The 17,930-nt window shown below is 46.0% G+C and overlaps 1 protein-coding gene and 1 long non-coding RNA gene across 3 annotated transcripts in view; one reads left to right on the top strand and one right to left on the bottom strand.

Moving 5' to 3' along the window:
* LRRC20 (leucine rich repeat containing 20) overlaps positions 1-17,930 on the bottom strand; it is a 1,483,106-nt gene that overhangs the window by 1,136,885 nt on the left and 328,291 nt on the right. The gene's annotated exons all lie outside the window — the stretch shown is intronic.
* LOC144753337 (uncharacterized) overlaps positions 1-17,930 on the top strand; it is a 136,216-nt gene that overhangs the window by 69,511 nt on the left and 48,775 nt on the right. For both annotated transcript variants that reach the window (XR_013594304.1, XR_013594303.1), the window contains exon 3: positions 8,115-8,255. This is a non-coding gene — a long non-coding RNA (uncharacterized LOC144753337). The remainder of the gene's footprint in view (positions 1-8,114; positions 8,256-17,930) is intronic.

Raw genomic sequence — 17,930 nt, 5'->3', positions numbered from 1 at the left:
AATGGGTCATTTCAAGATGTGTGAGCTTGATTGCCACTTAAACTGTTTTAGAGGCCCTGAAGGATGAAATTTACCAGTGAAGGCATTCCCAAGGTCATTGTAACCAACAACAGGGTAAACCTTGTGTAGGATCTTGCAGAAGAGCTCGTCATATTGCATTGGAGAACCACTCTTTAGGCCCATCAAGCTAAGGAATTAGCTGAGCAGATTAAATGGGTGATAAAAGGTTGTGGGCCGAGAGCTGTGGTTCTGAGAAGATCTTTTGTGTGCTGTTTGAAACCTTATAGGCTCCCAGGATAAGTCCCAATAGAGTGACAGGTGTTTATACTGTATGTGAGCATGGAGGGCTAATGCATGTCAGAAGTTGAGCCCGGAGTAGTTGGATAAAGGCACTAGGATAAGAGAAGTGGAAAGGACCTTGGTGACTAATAAAATCAGGGTAAGTAAAAACCTTGGTATGAAAGGAGCCTCAAGGTTAAAACTGAATGCAGGCAAGCGGGTGACTTGGTTTATGTGAAAAAACAAGGTATTCCCAGAAAGGCCTTTCAAGGTATTTGTGCCCTTAAAAGGCCACGAGTTCCCAGAAGAATGTGTTTAAGGTCACTACTGGTGGTGTGTGGAGTACATCTAAGTTGGTTAGAGCTGGATAGAGAGTGGATTTGGTACACCTGAAGGGTCATTTAGAAGCATTTCAAGGCTGAACCACAGACCATTGTGTATGCTGTAAGGAAACTCCACTCTACCCTATATTTCTTCCAATCTTCAGAAACGTATGTCAGCATTAATTTTATCCAACCTTGACTACCGTAATGGACAATACATCAGCCCAAAACTAAAAATGGTATCTAAACTTCAGACCTTACAAAATGCTGCTGCCCGTCTCATTTTCAGTCTCCCCACATCTCATTCAGCTACCATGGCACTGAACCAACTGCGCTAGCTGCCTGTGAGGAAAAGGATTGACTTCAAGGCTTTGTGCACCACTTTTAAGGCATTACACAACATCAAACATCCCACCAGTTGCACTCAGACTGGCCCTTCGCTGGTACATACCTCCTTGACCCCTACGTTTGTCAGGCTTGAAAAATATTGAGGTGCCAAAATTCAGACTTGCCCTTTGGGCCGGTAGAGGCTTTGTAACTCGTACTGCTAAGCTATGGAACTCCCTTCATTTCGAACTAAAAAACTCCCAGACCCTTTTACTTTTTAGAAAAGCATTGAAAACGTGGTGCTTTAAATCCAGAGGCCATAGTATATCTAAGCTGTCTCACTGACCAACCTCACGCACTGCAGTGCCAAGACACCCTCAGGTATGCGAGCGCTATATAAAATTCTTTAACATAACATAAAATAGATGGCATGATATCCATGATCCTACTAGATAAAATGTCCTTATTTTTTCTCTGACCCTAATTCTATTATATATCTGCTCCTTTGTTGCATGCAGGTCTTAGGGCCTTATTAGATTTCAGTGGATAGAATACTCAGTCGCAAAAGTAACGGATATCCCATCCACCGTATTATGATCTCCATACGATATAATGAGATTGTAATACAGAAGACAGGATATTCGTCACATTTGCAACAGAGTATTTCCCTCCACCAAGGTCTAAATCAGGCCCTGTTACAGTGCTTAATTTGAGCCTGTGATTTCTGGTGCTCAGCACTGGCACTAATCATCAACCTCAGTGCTTTTCATGAGCACAAGTTAATGACACATTAATTTATGGGGAGATTAAGTGATTTGCCCAGAATCACCGGATGTTGAGCACATTCCGAGACTCGAACCTGGTTCCCCAACTTTGAAGTCGGCAGCACTGTCGATTACGCCACATCCTCTCCCCACTTTCATGGTTAGTAGTTGGTTCTGTTTTAGGCGGCGCCAACAGGAGAAATGGGCTAGTGCAAGCTGCCTCCTGACTTATTGTTTTACAAATTAACCATTTCCCTATACTCAATAATGTTTCTTTCTCCAGTTTTTTAACGTTATTTTGCAGGATATTATTACCATCATAATATGAGCTATTCAACTCTACTTTTGTTTTTGTCAATTCGAAAAGGGATGATGTGTTATGGACATACACGTCTTTTACGGGTCACAAGAGATGGACACCTTGCAATGCCCCTTTAACTGCAGGCTTCAAATGATCAATTCCAGGATCACAAAGGGCTGGCTGAATTTTATTGACTTACTGAAAAGAAAATCGAGTAGCACAGCTTGTTGTTTTTGGTTTCCAGAAGTGTTACAACAGTAACCAACATACACATAAAAAAGCAAAAAGCACACATGCCGTGAACATTATGATACACTAGCATGCCAGTTTCAACTTTAATTCAACATAGTGGGTATAAAAATTAAATGACACATTGCATCTGTCCCATAACAGTATGCCTTTTCAGCGAGTAACACCAGTTTCAATGTGTAATGCTGACCGACACCCTGATCACCTTCTAAACTCCTCTCTTCCTCCAATGTATCCAAACACTCTGTTGTATAGTCCCATATATCTCTGGGACGAGATGTCCTCGGGTGGAGACAAGCATGGGCTTGTGCAACTTCGTCACACACCACCATGTCACTAATCCAGGCCAGTTCCTTGAGCACATAGTCACACTTCGTAGCTATGAGATGGCAGACAGTCTTGTGATTGTCTTTGGGATATCTTGCATACATCCCACCAGGGGTCTCATTGGGATATCTGCATCTAACATCCTTGTCAAGGAGACAATAATACTACACTATGCCTGTACCTCTGGGCATCTACATGCAAGATTGATAAAAATCCGGCAGTGGGTGTGAACACCTCTGGCACAATGTTCTGTAGATCGGGTCCGGTATGTGCAAAAAGCTCCAGTTTATAATAACATCAGTGTAAAAATGTGAAGCGTCAGAGCTTGTGTCTCCTATTATGAATCAGTCTTTGTAGCTCCACACACACTCCTCATCGTATTCTGGTAGAATGTCTAGGATTTTGGAGGTGATACAATAGCTCAGCAAGCTGAATGTGGACTACAAAAAATGTATAAAAGGTAGGTTTCAAATCATACATAGAAGGCTCATCATTTCTAAGACTATTTCACTCTAATTAATACATTCGCGTGAAACAATTTGATTTGTGGGGTGTGTTGTGTACATGCCAAACATTATTTCCGAATGTAAAACCAAAATATTATAATTATAAGAATATAGTATCTGCATGTTTCTGCTGTACAAATCAATGCTCAAACTAAACATGTCGCTAGGCAGACACACCAGTTTCCAGAACACACAAGGGCATATTCACAAGGAGTTACCTCCGATTTATCACCACCTTAACGCATCAAAAGTGGAGATAGAACTAACACCCCATTCACAACCTGGTGCAAACAGCAGACAACACCAGTATTCATGCGACACCAGCCCCAAAACCTAAAACAATGGCGGACACCACCAACTAACGCTAATGAGATGCAGAGTGGGCGTTCCCGTGCAGAATCACACAAAAAAACAGCAACACCACTTTCACAACAAACTGACAGATCCGCAAAGTGAACCGAAAACACGTGATAAGCCGCGGTAGCCGCAGGTATTTAATACCTGCCTCAAGCAGGTGTAAAGACGGACGACTACCTGCAGTAGGCAACGGAGCCCTGCACACAGCCACATCCGAAGAACGAACAACGCCATGGAGCTACTCATCATGCAGCTCGGTGCCCCTACAGGACCACAACACCCACCACCACCACCCCCAGGACCGCCACCACCACCTGGAGCCGGACCCGCCCCCCACCCCAGACCACCACAGAGGCAGCGCAGAGTAAGACAGCGGACCTACCGAAAACGCACCACTCTCACAGACCTAATGCCTGAGGAAGTCATTGCCCACTACAGGCTCAAAAGGACAACCATTCACCGCATCATGACCCACATCGCCCACAGGCTGATGGTCCCAACACAGCGGAGATAAAACATCTCTCCACAGACAAAGCTGCTGGCTGTGCCGCACCTATTGGCCTCTGGTACCTTCCAACAAACAACTGCCAGAGTCGGAGGGGTCTCACAGCCAGCCCTATCAAAGTTTATCACACCTGTCCTTGATGCCATCCTCAGCTTCATACCCCAGTAAGTTCAGTTCCCCAACACTGCGCAGGAACAGCTGGATACAAAGCAAGGTTTCTATACCATAGCCGGATTCCCGGCAGTGTTGGGGCAATCGACTGCACACATGTCCCACTCGTGCCCCCTGCGGATACTGCACACCACTATCGCAACAGAAAGCACACGCATTCCATCAATGTGCAGGCTATAGTGGACCACCGGGGACTCTTCACCAATGTCGTCGCCAACTACCCAGGCAGTGTGCATGATTCCTTCATCTTCTGACAGTTCATCATCAACCAGCGCTTCCAGGATGGCACAAATGGGACGGTACTGCTCGTTGGTAAGTACCAAGTCAACACACCACACATCACAATGCCTCCAAAGCACAATGCACAACTGTGGGGATGCACACGTGACAAAACCACATTCAACATGTCAAATTACACGAACACCTACCAGACATGACCACAACACTCCATGGTCATCCTGGCATACCCCTGCTCCCAATACAGACATTTCATGGCACCACAGCCACACAGTAGTTGGACGTGTGGCGATACGGATTGCAGCCTTAACACCTTTAAACCACTGCTCTGCACACATGACCCTACCCCAGTACCCCACAGTCAGCGTCCCGTGGCGGTGGGCACATGTGGCCCACTGTGCATCCGAGGCCACTAGCCCTCTAGCACTGTGCGACTTGTGTCATCCCCCCTTGTAATCCGGACATCGCATGCCTGAGTGCCTGATGACTGGTGCTGTAGTTGCCTGCATCAGCTACTCCCTGGTGGCTGGCTAACCCTCACCCCACACACAGCCACAGCGTCACTGGATAGCTGGACCTGCCATCACATTCTGCCGAACCAAGTATTGACTCTTCTCTCCCTGCACTGTCACTGGTGATCAAGGATATGCACTCTGCCCTTGGATGAGGACACCCCTCCGAGATCCGAACACACCCGCACAGAGGCAGTACAATGCGGCCCACATACGTACCAGGGGCATCATTGAACGCACATTTGGCGTGTTGAAGTCACGTTTCAGGTGCCTGGACGGCACAGGTGGGAAGCTCCTGTACAGCCCGGACATCATGTGCAAGCTGATCGTTGCATGTTGTGTGTTGCACAACATCTGGGTGCGCACCAGGGCCCCATAGATCCCAGTTCCAGAGGTACCGGCCGATGATGGTGGTGATGGGGCAGGTGGCCCACATCCCACTACAGCTGCGGCAGGAATGGCCTGAAGGCACACCATCATTGACACTTACTTCTCATGAGCACGCCACATTGTGACCGTCCATGGCAATCAAGCGGCAGTAGAAAATGTCCAAATGGACAGCATGTGTGAATAAAACATTTCTGCAGGTCTCAGCTTGTACTTGTACATTTTGATGTTATGTTTCCCTGCATTTCTGATGTGATTTGGCAGCTTGTGCACATTTGCTGAACCAGTTGTGTCCTGTGTTCAAATGTGGTGGGGGTGCTGTTTGTCCCGGGATTTTGTCACTGCCGGGTTGCACTCCTGATTATGTGCGTATGCTGCCAGTGGGTGTGTCGCTCCTGCGGCTCTGATTTGTCTGCCACATGTCTCTTTTGTGCGGTGTGCCTGTTAGTTCTGTTCTTCCACCGTGCTTGGATGTTGTGGTGTACTTGTTGTCCTCTGCAGTTGGCCAGGTTGCATCCGTGGTACTCCGCTGATGATGATTTGTGTTCAGTGTTCCGTATGCTGTTCTTGTACTATTTCCCCGCATGGCGCGTGAGTATTGCTGTCCTCGTGCTGTTTGTCACTGTTTTCTTACCCCCTTTTTGCCCATCGCAGGTTTTGTCGGCTTGGGGTATGTGTTTTTATCTCCGTCGAGGTGGTTGTTTTGCGGACATTGTTCGCAGTGTCGGCAAACTATTGCATGCTACCACTGTGTTGTGAATGCCACGTTGTCATGGGGTTATTTTCCCGCGATGGGCTGCGATGTTGAAAGTTGCGTTACGCTACTCTTGTGGTAATTATCACACGTTCTTGCGAATATACCCTACAGTTGTTAGTTATGAACAAGGGCGGTGTTTTTATGATGGTGTTCCACCGGCAAATGAGAGCAGAGTTTGCGTTTTAAAACCTTTTTATTTGAAGATACCCTCCCCAAGGTCTTCTTATAAGTAAACAAAGCAAGGAGGAATGAGTAGAGCTGCAGCCAGATATCCATGAAACACCCAGGGCAAACTGTAGAGCGAATCTACAGGGATTGTAATAATAATGCAATTGGCAGCAGAGTAAATATGTTTTTATATAATGCCTTTCTTTGGTAGACATACACATCATAAATCACTATTTATTTACTGGCTCACAAAACATTTACTGTCATTTTCGGCAGAATGGGATGCCGTTGAGCATGCTGAAATGAAAGGAGCTACAATTTGTTGTATTTGGTGCTGTTTGGTCAGGGGACCAACTAGATAGCGAACGCTGGTAACCACTCCATCATGGACGGAGGTAAGAGCTTTCTGGGGATCAATATGGAGTGCTGCAAACTCCACTAGCATTAGAGAATAATGCAAGAGAAAAGGCCTTGGTAATAATAAAGAACAGTTAGTGCATACCCTGACTCTGTGTTGATGGTGCGCATGCCCCTGAGTGTCCAGCATATGGACAGTCATACACAAAGAAGTACTAAAAATAGCCTCAGCCCCAGGCAGTAGCGGCTGGCAGGGATCAAAGGCGGGGTGGTGGGGGGTTGCAGATGGGGGAACAACATGTAAAAAATAAAAACACTTACCTCCTCAGGGCAGCCGTCCGCCGTCTCTCCTCCATTGCTTAGACCGGAAGCAGAAAGCACACACAAGCTCCCCTAAGTCAATCACAACTCTGCAATGCAGAGTTTTGATTGGCCTGAGCACCTTGGTTTGACACTTAGATGGGGACAGGGAGCCTGGTCATGTTCCCACCAGGCAGTACACTGCAGCCTGATGGGGAACATGCTACATGCGCATGACTGTTTGGCCGGCCCCGGATGGCTAGCTAACCAGTCATGCGCACTTAGTGTGCACAAACCACTACTCCCCCTGTGCCACCAGCCCTGCCCTGCCCTATCCCAGCACCAAACCTATGAAAAAAATCATATCGGCGTTTTTCTAATTTACTTTTCCTTTTTCATGCTCTGAGAGCAGTGGGGCAGCGCTCCTCCGCCTTAGCGGAGGAGCCTCTCCTGGCTCCAAGGCAAATCTGAATGTGTTCTCCAGATTTAAAGATCACATCTAACATTTCTTGAGTTTGTTTATAGTACCTGACCGTGTATAATAAGAAGAGGCAGGACCACTGTCAGACTCCACATATTCTAACATAATTTAACTACAGTAATCTGCATAGGTGTTACACGTCATAAATGCTATATAATTGGGCATTTACATGGAATTTATGTTTTCTCTCTTGGAAGTGCTTTAACCTGGTGAGAAGAATTACAAAGTAGTTCGTTTTTAAATGTCACCAAAAGATTTCCAATTACTTGAATAATTCCTCCCTTTAAATATTAGATCTAAATGCAAAATAAATCAGCAAGGTAACAGCGTTATTAGCATGATAACGTCAAAAATATCTATCCCCACAAACAAAGGTTATTTTCTTCCAGCTGATTCAGTGATTGCAATTACCTTCAAGACATTTTGCAACTTAATGTTCCTGTCAAAAAAGAACAAAATGCAAAATTCATATACAACGACGCAATTCGTTGTTTTAAGCTCACACTGTGCTAAAACCAGAAAAGGCATTCACACATCTACATCTCTTTGCTTGAACCTTAAGTAACTGGGATAGAAGCAATGTAATGTTGTACTACTTTGCCACGTAAAATGTAACTTGCCCAGAAAAATGTCTTCAAAAAGCACTGAAAACTACATATTTTGGAAGATAAGGAAACATGTTTCTAAAACCAAAAGGAGGTAAACACGTTGTACTTAAGTACGTTAAAAATGACTGTATCAAATGGAAATATATTACCTAACATTTTAGTTATTGCTAATGTCTCTGGTTTGCATTTGTTTTCCAGCTTCTCTGTGACAATGCACCAACCCTATGCACATCAGACCAGTGGTGCTGGAACAATTTTCATTGAGGAGGTTGCCACTGTCAATGTTACATCAATGAAGTTTAGGTATTATGAAATATTCAAGCATCACACAAAGAACAGGTACAGCAAATGAGCCATGCCCATTCAGCAGGAGAGTGGTAATGGTGTAATATATAGCTAGCAACTGGTGCATTTTGGAGCGCACTGTCACAAATATATTACTAATACATGCTATGTACTATGTGCTGTCATTTACAAACAGCACATTTTCCATTTCAATGGCCACTAAATTGGCACAGACATTCAGTTTTACTGAGAAAACTATACAATGAAGAAATGGTTATATGTGGAAATCAGGTTTCAACAAATATTTTTCATTTGTGCATCTCAGTCTCTTGATTTGTTTTGATCCTTAAATCTTTGTTTCCACTGAAATCAGAATTACAGCAAAATTGCCTCGTGTGTTTTCCTAATGCCTAATTAAGGGGTCGATTATGATGGTGGTGAATCCGCATCCTCCAGGCCGGTGGAAGCCACCGCCGGCCCGGAGGATGCGGATTCACCGCCTCAGTCACAGAAAACACACACCGCCAGATTATGATGGCGGTGGGAACAGCGGCGGACGGCAGGTCCGTCCGCCGCTGATCCGCGGGGTGCTGAGCGCTATTTGGTGGCGGTGTCTGCAAGACACCGTTAGCCAAATTAGGATGTGTGTTTAAACATGCTTTTCTGCAGCGGCTTTTCCGCCGTGGAAAAGCATGTGGAACTTTGCTTCTGGGGGCCCCTTGTGGGCCCCCAGAGTGAAGGGGCGCTGGGGGTGCACATGGGGGGTACCTATGGTACCCCCCTGCATTTACATGCACAAAGGGGCAGGCACCGCGCGGTGCCTGCCGCTTTGTGCACGTAAATGCACAGCATGCATTTTTAACCTTGCGGCGGGTGCTGCTTCAAGCAGCACCCGCCGCAAGGTTAAAGATACGGGATGTGACCGCCAGGGTGGCCGTCACATCCTAATCGCAACAGAGGGACCACCGCTGCCCCTGCGGACGATCCCTCCACCTCGGGGTGGCGGACGGACGCAGGTCCGTCCGCCATCCTAATAGGCCTCATAGTTTGGAATATTTGTATAGTTCATTACAGGTATTTAAAGGTTTGATGTTAAAACTAAAATTGACATCCTACAACCTTTCCTTTCACACTCCCTGTACCATAGCAAGATTATAATATAATTCACTTTACACAATCCTATCACTCTGCAGTCAGAGGAAGAAAAGCAGACACCAATCTCCATGTTAACAGAATAAGAAACAATTTGCCAGAAGACATTCCCTGACATTTGAGCTCTGTTATTTAATGCACAACAAATGTGAGAAGATACAAATAAAATGTAAAGGGCTCTTTATTGCTCTTTCTCCTTCTGAACACCAGCATGGTTATTTTGGGGGTACTGCAGCACCTCACGCACCGTTACTTCCAGCACCCATGCATCACACATTACGCTGTTTCATTGGGGCAATCCAGCCGAAACTGTGGGACACACACCTACATAAAAGAAACACAATCCCCACTGTATGTATTTTGTTCGTACTGGACCTTATTGGTAAAATAACATTTCAGTTCTTAGATACTATGGAGCCTATTCAAAAGGCATTTTGGAGTATGTAAATTATTACTCTTTATGTACTCTTAAATGCCTTTATAAATTGGCAGTAAGAGATTTAAAATGGGAATAAAGTTGATATATTCAGTGACAACTTATTTACAGTTAGTAGAATTTGAAAACACTGTGTACTCACTAATAATAGTTGGGCATTTGGGGCCAATACACAAAGGCAAGCAAAAATACATAGTTGGGGTGCTACTGTACACAGTAGCGTTTATTTACTGACCCTATTTAGCCAAGCTACACTTTTGGACACATACCTCAGACATTCAGAGACGTAAAATCCAACATGTGATAAATAGAAATATTTTTCCTTTTATTTCAATCTTGTAGTTATTGCAGAATAACAATTCATTAATTATACAGATTAGACAAACTGACACAAAAGAAGAAAGGGAACAAGATAATGTTATTGTAATTGTTAAGTATATTTTGGCTTTAGATATTTTTAAGGGAAGAGATCCTCACACATGTAACTTTACTACTAAGGGGCCTAATATGATGTCGGCCATAAGACCTCTGACCTCAGGTCGTAGGCCTTACGAGCAACAAAGTCAGTTTCAATTCTGATCAGCTGAATTTGATTCAGCAGGTCGGAATTGAAACCGGCCCGCCAACCCGGCTGGCTTCCGATGGGCTCAAAGATCCCATTGGCCAGTCAGAACCAGCCCGTAATCCAAATAAACAGCAGTTTACGCCGTCTGAATTATGATGCATGGTTTCCGACAGGGTTTTCATGCCAGACTTTCCGACATGGCAACCCTGTAGGAAATCGTGCTTCGGGGTACCCTAGCAGTGCCCACTTTTTTTTGTGGCCTCTGGTTGGTGGCCAGGAGCCCCCCTGTTAATCCCTGCACCCCGTGGCAGACACCTTGAGGTGCCTGCCACAGGGTACAGGCATTAACATCACCTTACATTTCCCTATGGGCGCATGTACTACGGCCGGTTTGCGGCCGTAACACATGCTCCCGTAGGGAAATTCCAGAATGCGACTGAACAGTGTTCGGTCGCATCATAATGAGGTGGTCGGGACCACCGACCGGAGGTCCTGTTTCCGGTGTCGGGCGGACACAAGTATGCCCGACATCGTAATACGCCCCTTAGCAGTAAATGTGGGGAGAACCAGGGGACTCGGTTGGAGAAAGGGGAAAATTACTACTACATGTGAGAGGTTTAGGGAGGAGTAAGGAGAGGGTTAGGGAGGTCTAAGTAGTTGCTTAAGGAAGGACAAACACCCGCCCATAAAAGAATAAGACCATTACTATTCACCAACTGCATTTCTAAACTTACTGCAACCAAAAGGGACCAGAAGTATAATATACCTCAGAGTCAATCCATCATTACACATGACCAACCACTGGTACTGCAACACCATCTCTTAGAAAATAATAGAATAGGAACTTAAATAAAAAATATAGGAACTAATGTTAAAATAAATGAAATTATATAAAATAATCTAACATATAAATACATTTAATTTAATGTTAACTGACTGTTTGGCCGGCCCTGGATGGCTAGCTAACCAGTCATGCGCCCTTAGTGTGCACAAACCACTACTCCCCCTGTGCCACCAGCCCTACCCCGCCCTATTCCAGCCCTAATCCTATGAAAAAAATCATAACAGCGTTTTTCTAATTTACTTTTCCTTTTTCATGCTCTGACAGCAGTGGGACAGCGCTCCTCCGCCTTAGCGGAGGAGCCTCCCCTGGCTTCAAGGCAAATCTGAGTGTGTTCTCTAGTTTTAAAGATCACATCTAACATTTCTTGAGTTTGTTTATAGTACCTATGCAAGTGGTGCGGGCACAGGTGCATGAGCCCTGAGCCCCTACAGTACCCAGGGCCATTCCTGGGCACTGTAAGTGCAGTGATGCCATTAAGAGTATATGGTGCTGGGAGGTTGTCATTACGAACTCCACAGCAACATAATGGCTACACTGAAGGCTGACAAGTTTGATATCAAACTTCTCAGCACATTAAACCCACACTGATACCAGTGTGGGATTTAATGTAAAAAGCACTACAGAGGGCATCTCAGAGATGCCCCTGAAACCTAACCTACAATCCACATCTTGTCTGAGAGGCTGCCTAGGCTGCCATACTGCAGACAGGTTGCTGGACCCCTGGGTGGAGAGCTCCCGCTCTCCTGGGCCTGCAACAATGCACATCCTGGGACGAGGTGCCAAGCCTCCTCGCCCAGGATGGGCAGGGGAAGCTTCAAAGGCATTCCGCCTTTGTGAGCTTCTCCAGACCACTTGCTGTACTCAGGAACTGGCCCCCACCAGTTCTAACCCCCACTCTGGCGCGAAGACTGGCGGGAATCCCTGAGTCAGGCAGGGGGGTGTGCCAGTATGTGCCAACTCCACCGCTCAGGTGGAAGAGGTGAGGTGATGCACGACCCCGGGCTCCGGCCATCTTGAAGATGGGGAGCCCTGCCCAATCACAGATAGGCTCTTGCCTCCCTTCCACAGGAGAGGAGGAGACTAGGGGGTGTATCCACCCCAGGACAGGGACCCATTGTCCCCTGCCCTTGCCCTACCTGTAACACCCCTAAATGTAGTATTTAGGGGCACCCTGAACCTATTTCCACAGATCCAGATTCCAAAACAAGAAAGAAGAACAAGGAACAAAAAGACCTGCTGTGCAGCTGCTAAAAAGAGGAAGACACAAACTGACTTGACCCCAGCCCTACCGGCCTGTCGACCCTCGAACCTGCTCCTGCTAAACCCCGCCCGGCGTCTCCAGTGGTCAGCAACCTCAAAAACCCCGGAGGACCTGACTGCCTTGTGACTCTGACTACCTGGGTCCCCCACGAGCAGTGGTACTGCTCAAAGCAAGTAACAAGCCCTGGCATCAGCCCGGAACCGCAAACCCTGCACACTCTGTATCTGCCAAGCCTGGCCTGTGCTGGAGTGAATCAAGACCCTGAGGACGTCCGCCTGGCGATTCTGACCTGGAATCCAGTGCCCAAGGACCCTCCTCGACGACCCCGACGACACCTGCAGCCTCAAGACAAAGGACCCCTCCGACCGCGACCATCAGGGGGTACGATTTCCCAACCTCAAAAGACACCCCTGCACCCAGCGCCCCACAGCCCCCTGTGCACAACTCCTGGGTGCCTACCTATCCTCCAAGATCCCAACTTACCCCTCGAAGTGTTGGTCGCTCCAGAAGATCCTCTGTCCCCGAGCCTGCTGCCTTTGTTCCCTTTTCAAGATCTCCATTGAATAACATTGAGCGCCCGGTGGCTCAAAAGCACCCTGCACCCAGCCGCCCGAGTGCCCCTGGCAGTGCAACCTGTACCCTATTCTACTTCCCCATTTGCCCTGAGCAAGTGATCAGGAGCCCAGCTCCCACAGCCGCGTGGCCTGCTAGCCAGCAGCCACCAACCGAAGGCCCCCTGCCTCTCATTGGATAACATTGGGCCTAACTACCTCTGCACCCGGCTGCCCCTGTGCCACTGAGGGTGGACCAACTGTACCTACCTGACCCTGGGGGACCCCCGAGTCTATGCCCAGAACCTTAACTTCACCAGTCGAGTAATCACCTGAAAACCGGTGACTCACTTTTCTGCCATAGGATAACATTGACTGATTTGACTCGAAAAATCTTTTAAGTGTGAAGTTTTGAAACTTCAGTTTTGAAATATTCATCTAAAATTAGACGAATAACAAATTTCGAAATACTCACCTGTGATCAGGAGAGAAGCCAGTACTGTACCTTGTAGCCCAGTGCTGAACCGCAAAAGTAATCACAACTGGGTTTGCTAGTAATCTAAATTTCTTCCATAGGAAACCATTGACTGTTTTTTCTGTGAAATTTCTTCTAAGTGTCTACTTTTGAAAATTACAAATATTCCTTAAAAATTGTACCAACTACTAAAACGTAATTACTTACCTGTCTTAGGTAGAGACCCCAGCGCTGAACCTAGGAGTCCAGTACTGGATTACAAAAGTAACGAGAACCTACTTTACCTGTGTTTTGAATTTCCTTCCATTGGATAGCATTGCTAGTTTTTCACTGAAAAGTTTCAAAGTGTCAACTTTTAAAATACCTTTATATTCTTTAAAAATCATTTCAATAACTAAAACGTTTTACTAAACTGTTTGCAGATTAGACCCCAGGACTGAATCTAGGACCCAGTCCTGAAGTTACAAAAGTAACCTATAAAGTAATCAGCTGCATTTATGTGGAAAAACCCATTGAGCTCAATGTTAAATTGTATTTAGAATTGTGTTGCCTACTGCAACCATTGTACCTATTGTATTTACAAAGTTTATTGCCTCTTTGCAAAGTAATGACCTGAGAGTACTCATATTGAGAAAAGTATATTTTGATACCTGTTGGTTCTAAAAATAAAACAACTATATCTTTTGATATAAAAACAATTGGCCTGGAGTTCAGTCCTTGAGTGTGTGAAACCTTTTGCTGACTGAGTGTAATCAACAATTGCTTTTCACTGTCCTCTGGTACTGCCTTACTGCTCGACTAAGCTACCACTTTTGAGAGTAAGGTCAGCCCTGACTTTAACCTCTGTTATACCGCTGGGGGTTGTGGACTCTATAAACACTGTACCTTACTTTGGTCCAGTATATAGAGCCACTTTCTCACATCAGGTGCCTGCGGTCAGCTGAGGGAGGGCGCCAGCGGTGGCGCGGGCTGGACTGAGGAGGCGGCCGGCTTGCCGACAACAATAAATACAGAAAGGGGTTGTTAAAGCATGAGTGTACGAGGCGTTGATATTGCCCCAATGAGGCGTTGTTTGTGCGAGAAAGTGGATAGGCCTCATTCAATGCGAACTTGTGGCCCGGGGAAAGCCGACATGGAGGATGCGGCGTAACCGCCTCACAGATAACTTGTGCCCCCTCATTGCATTGCGGGCCCGACGAAAGTACCACAGCATGACACATATCTCCTTTATACTCTGGCTCGATGCGCAGTTAGTGGAGATAAGAAATAAGACGCCGCCATCTTTACTGCCACTTTTAGCACAGCACTGTTTGGAGGCTAACTCAGCGGTTGTTGCACTATACTGATCCCCCCCCCCCCAAGACAAATAAAGGGAACAGGGTATAAACACTGCCTGATGTGTGAGACTGGGATGCTCATGCACGGTACTTAATCCCTGTGACACTGTTGGCATAGTGTTTTGTGAGAGGTGACGACGGCCCCTCCGCCTGAGCTGGAGACACGGACAGCTTCAGGGACATTGTTTATCTCCCTACCACTGCTATTTTAGACTATAAATATGCCAATACACAGTGGGTCTTGTGTTGGGCACTTTTTGTGCACAGAGCTGCATGTGGTGGTGCGAAGGTGTCTGTAAACGTGGAGCTGGGTGTGGCTCCTACCCCCAAGTAGTCTACTGGTTCCCTGAGGCCTTTTGTGGGTCACACCTAGATATTCAAAAATGGGATTCGGTAAATTGCTAACTGTTAAGCTGGGTAGCCTTTTTTGATCGTGCTGGACTATATTAGTTGGTGCCTGTGCCATTACAAAGCTGATAGTTGGCTTTATTGGAAGAGGCACTATCGCCAAGCAGAGGCCCCGCCTGAGCCCTAGAGATACCCTGATTTGGCAACAATGCGACACTCCACCTATGCAGATAGCTGCTACCAATACTCTGACATCGGAAGCACACTCGATATACCGAAATGCAAGAACCAATCACCCTGGACACTTTCCCTTTCTCAGTTGTGGGGTAGTCACCGTGCCCGATCCTACTGAAGTTTGCGAGAGGGACTGCGGCTGAAGCCGGGGGGGGGGGGTGCCATTCGCTGCCAGTACGCTTTCGTCCCTCACTGATACTGCACTTAGCCAAGCAGTACAACATGGGGAAGATAGACGCCAGGCAATTTAAACTAACATTTAAAAATAAAAGACAGACGCCACAAGGCAATGTCGACCCTGACCCTGAGACAGCGCATGGCCCTGCAGATGACACTGATGCTGAAAATGCCGATCTCTGCAGTCTCCTCCTAGAAGTTAAGTCTAGACTCAAGACAATTGACTCCAAGCTGGACAGCATGAAAGCCTGACTAGACCAAGTCAAGACTCAAGTCGACACTCATGAACTCCGTTTGGACCAACTTGAGAATCGCCAAACTGAAGAACATGAATAACAGGTGGACACCAAAGAACAATTGCTGAATATGGAAAGGGTCCTCACAGTCATCAGGGCCAAAAATGTTGATCTGTAAGTTCGCCCCCGGAGGAACAATATTCGCCTCATAGGAATTCCAGAGACCACAGCAATTGGAAAAATGGAACACTTTGTGGAAGAACTGCTGAAGGACATCTTTGGATATGAACTATCTCAAATGTTCATTGTGGAGCGGGCACACCACACTTTAGGACCTAGAGCTCCGGTGGGGGGCACTTCCAGGCCAATACTGGCTAAAATATTGAACTACAGAGATAGAGACGCTATACTCAGGGGGGAAGGGAACGTGTTCAAATCTCCTACAAGGGCAACAGCATCTTGTTCAATCCAGACTTTACTCCTGCTGTCCAGGCGGCACGTTGTGATTTTGTCCAAGCCAAGAAGATCCTACAGCAGGCCGGGGAATCCTATGCACTACTTTACCCTGCCAAGCTTAAGGTCACACATAAAAATGACACTAATTTCTTCACAGACGCCAAGTCGGCGCTAAAATTTGCTAAACCCATTTGTGGGGGAAAGAAACAGAAAGTGAGTGTTGAAAAACAGTGAACTGCAGAAAATACCTTAAGTGATAATGATTGATCTCCGCTATTATTGTTCATGTGCCTATGTTTTTTTTCAGATCGGGTTTCTGATTTAAAAAGTTATTGGTGTGTAAGATGCTTATATTGTAAACACAGCGGACTGTTTTAAGTTATATGCGCCATCTGTTCACGTTATACACACTATTATATGTCTCGGCCACCCAGCTCTCGAACTGGGTTGTACGCCGGTCTCCCCTCGCCCCTCAGGGAGATATCCTGTGTAATCACTCGATGTTTCTGGGTGTTTAGTCTTTATTTTTTTCTATTTCTTTGTTGGTTCAGTAGTAAAGTGGGTGGGATATGTTAATTCAACCTAATTGGGGGGTTGGTGTGGGTGGGGGGTACTTATGTGGGGGCTCAGAAAGCTTTAATATCAAAATGGCAGGAGCTATCTAAGGTACAGATGTTGTACGTTTTTGCTATACCTTGTGTGGGCATAGGTTGTCGCGCAACAGTTAGTCCACATAAACAATGACCACATATAATTGTTTAACTGGAATATACGGGGACTGAATGATAACAGGAAAGTGCGGCTTGTTCAATTTTATCTAGTGAGGCATAATGTTGACATATATTTTTTACAAGAAAAGCACCTCAAAGTTATACACTTCGAAATATACACAGGATGCGGACAATTTACAATCTTATTTGGACACTATTGAACTGTTATGGGTAGGAAATGCTCATTGAGCATATTTAGATGCACCCTTCTCCGAAGAGGATGTAGTTCAAGTAATAAATAGTTTGCCAACTGATAAGGCTCCAGGTCTGGACGGTCTACCCGCCTCCTTTTATAAATGCTATGCGGCCATCCTTGTCCCTCACTTAATGGCAGTGTATCAAGAAGCAATTGACACAGGCATACTACCCCCCTCTCTCAGGGAAGCAGGCATATTGTTACCACTTAAACCGGATAAGCCACCACATTACTGCGCTTCCTATAATCGATTATACCTCATAAATACTGACAACAAAATGTATGTCAAATTATTAGCCAACAGAGTCCAACCACAGCTGCCACTCATAGCTCGATCCGATCAATCTGGGTTCATTTCAGGGAGATCGATAGCACATAACTTGTGCACGTTCTTTGCTATATTACACTATTTGGACCCTTAATTCCCTGCAGTGGGCGCTTTTTTAGATGCCACTAAAGAATTTGCCTCTCTTGAATGGACATTCCTTTTCGCGGTCCTTCAGACACAGGGGTTTAGCCCGCCCTTTATTAAACAAATGAATTTTATACACTGAGCCGCTAGCACATCTTTTTGTTAATGGACACATCACAGAACTCTTTCCCCTTTGCTGTTTGCAATAGCAATGGAACCTTTAGCATCGCGGCTATGGAAACACCATGCGGGTAGTGGACTGACTTTCACGTCTAGAGG

The sequence above is a fragment of the Lissotriton helveticus genome, chromosome 5_1 (genome assembly GCF_964261635.1).
Source record: "Lissotriton helveticus chromosome 5_1, aLisHel1.1, whole genome shotgun sequence".
NCBI classification, from domain to species: domain Eukaryota; kingdom Metazoa; phylum Chordata; class Amphibia; order Caudata; family Salamandridae; genus Lissotriton; species Lissotriton helveticus.
The sequence above is the reverse complement of the archived record's forward strand: the minus strand, read 5'-3'. Positions and strand labels throughout refer to the sequence as shown.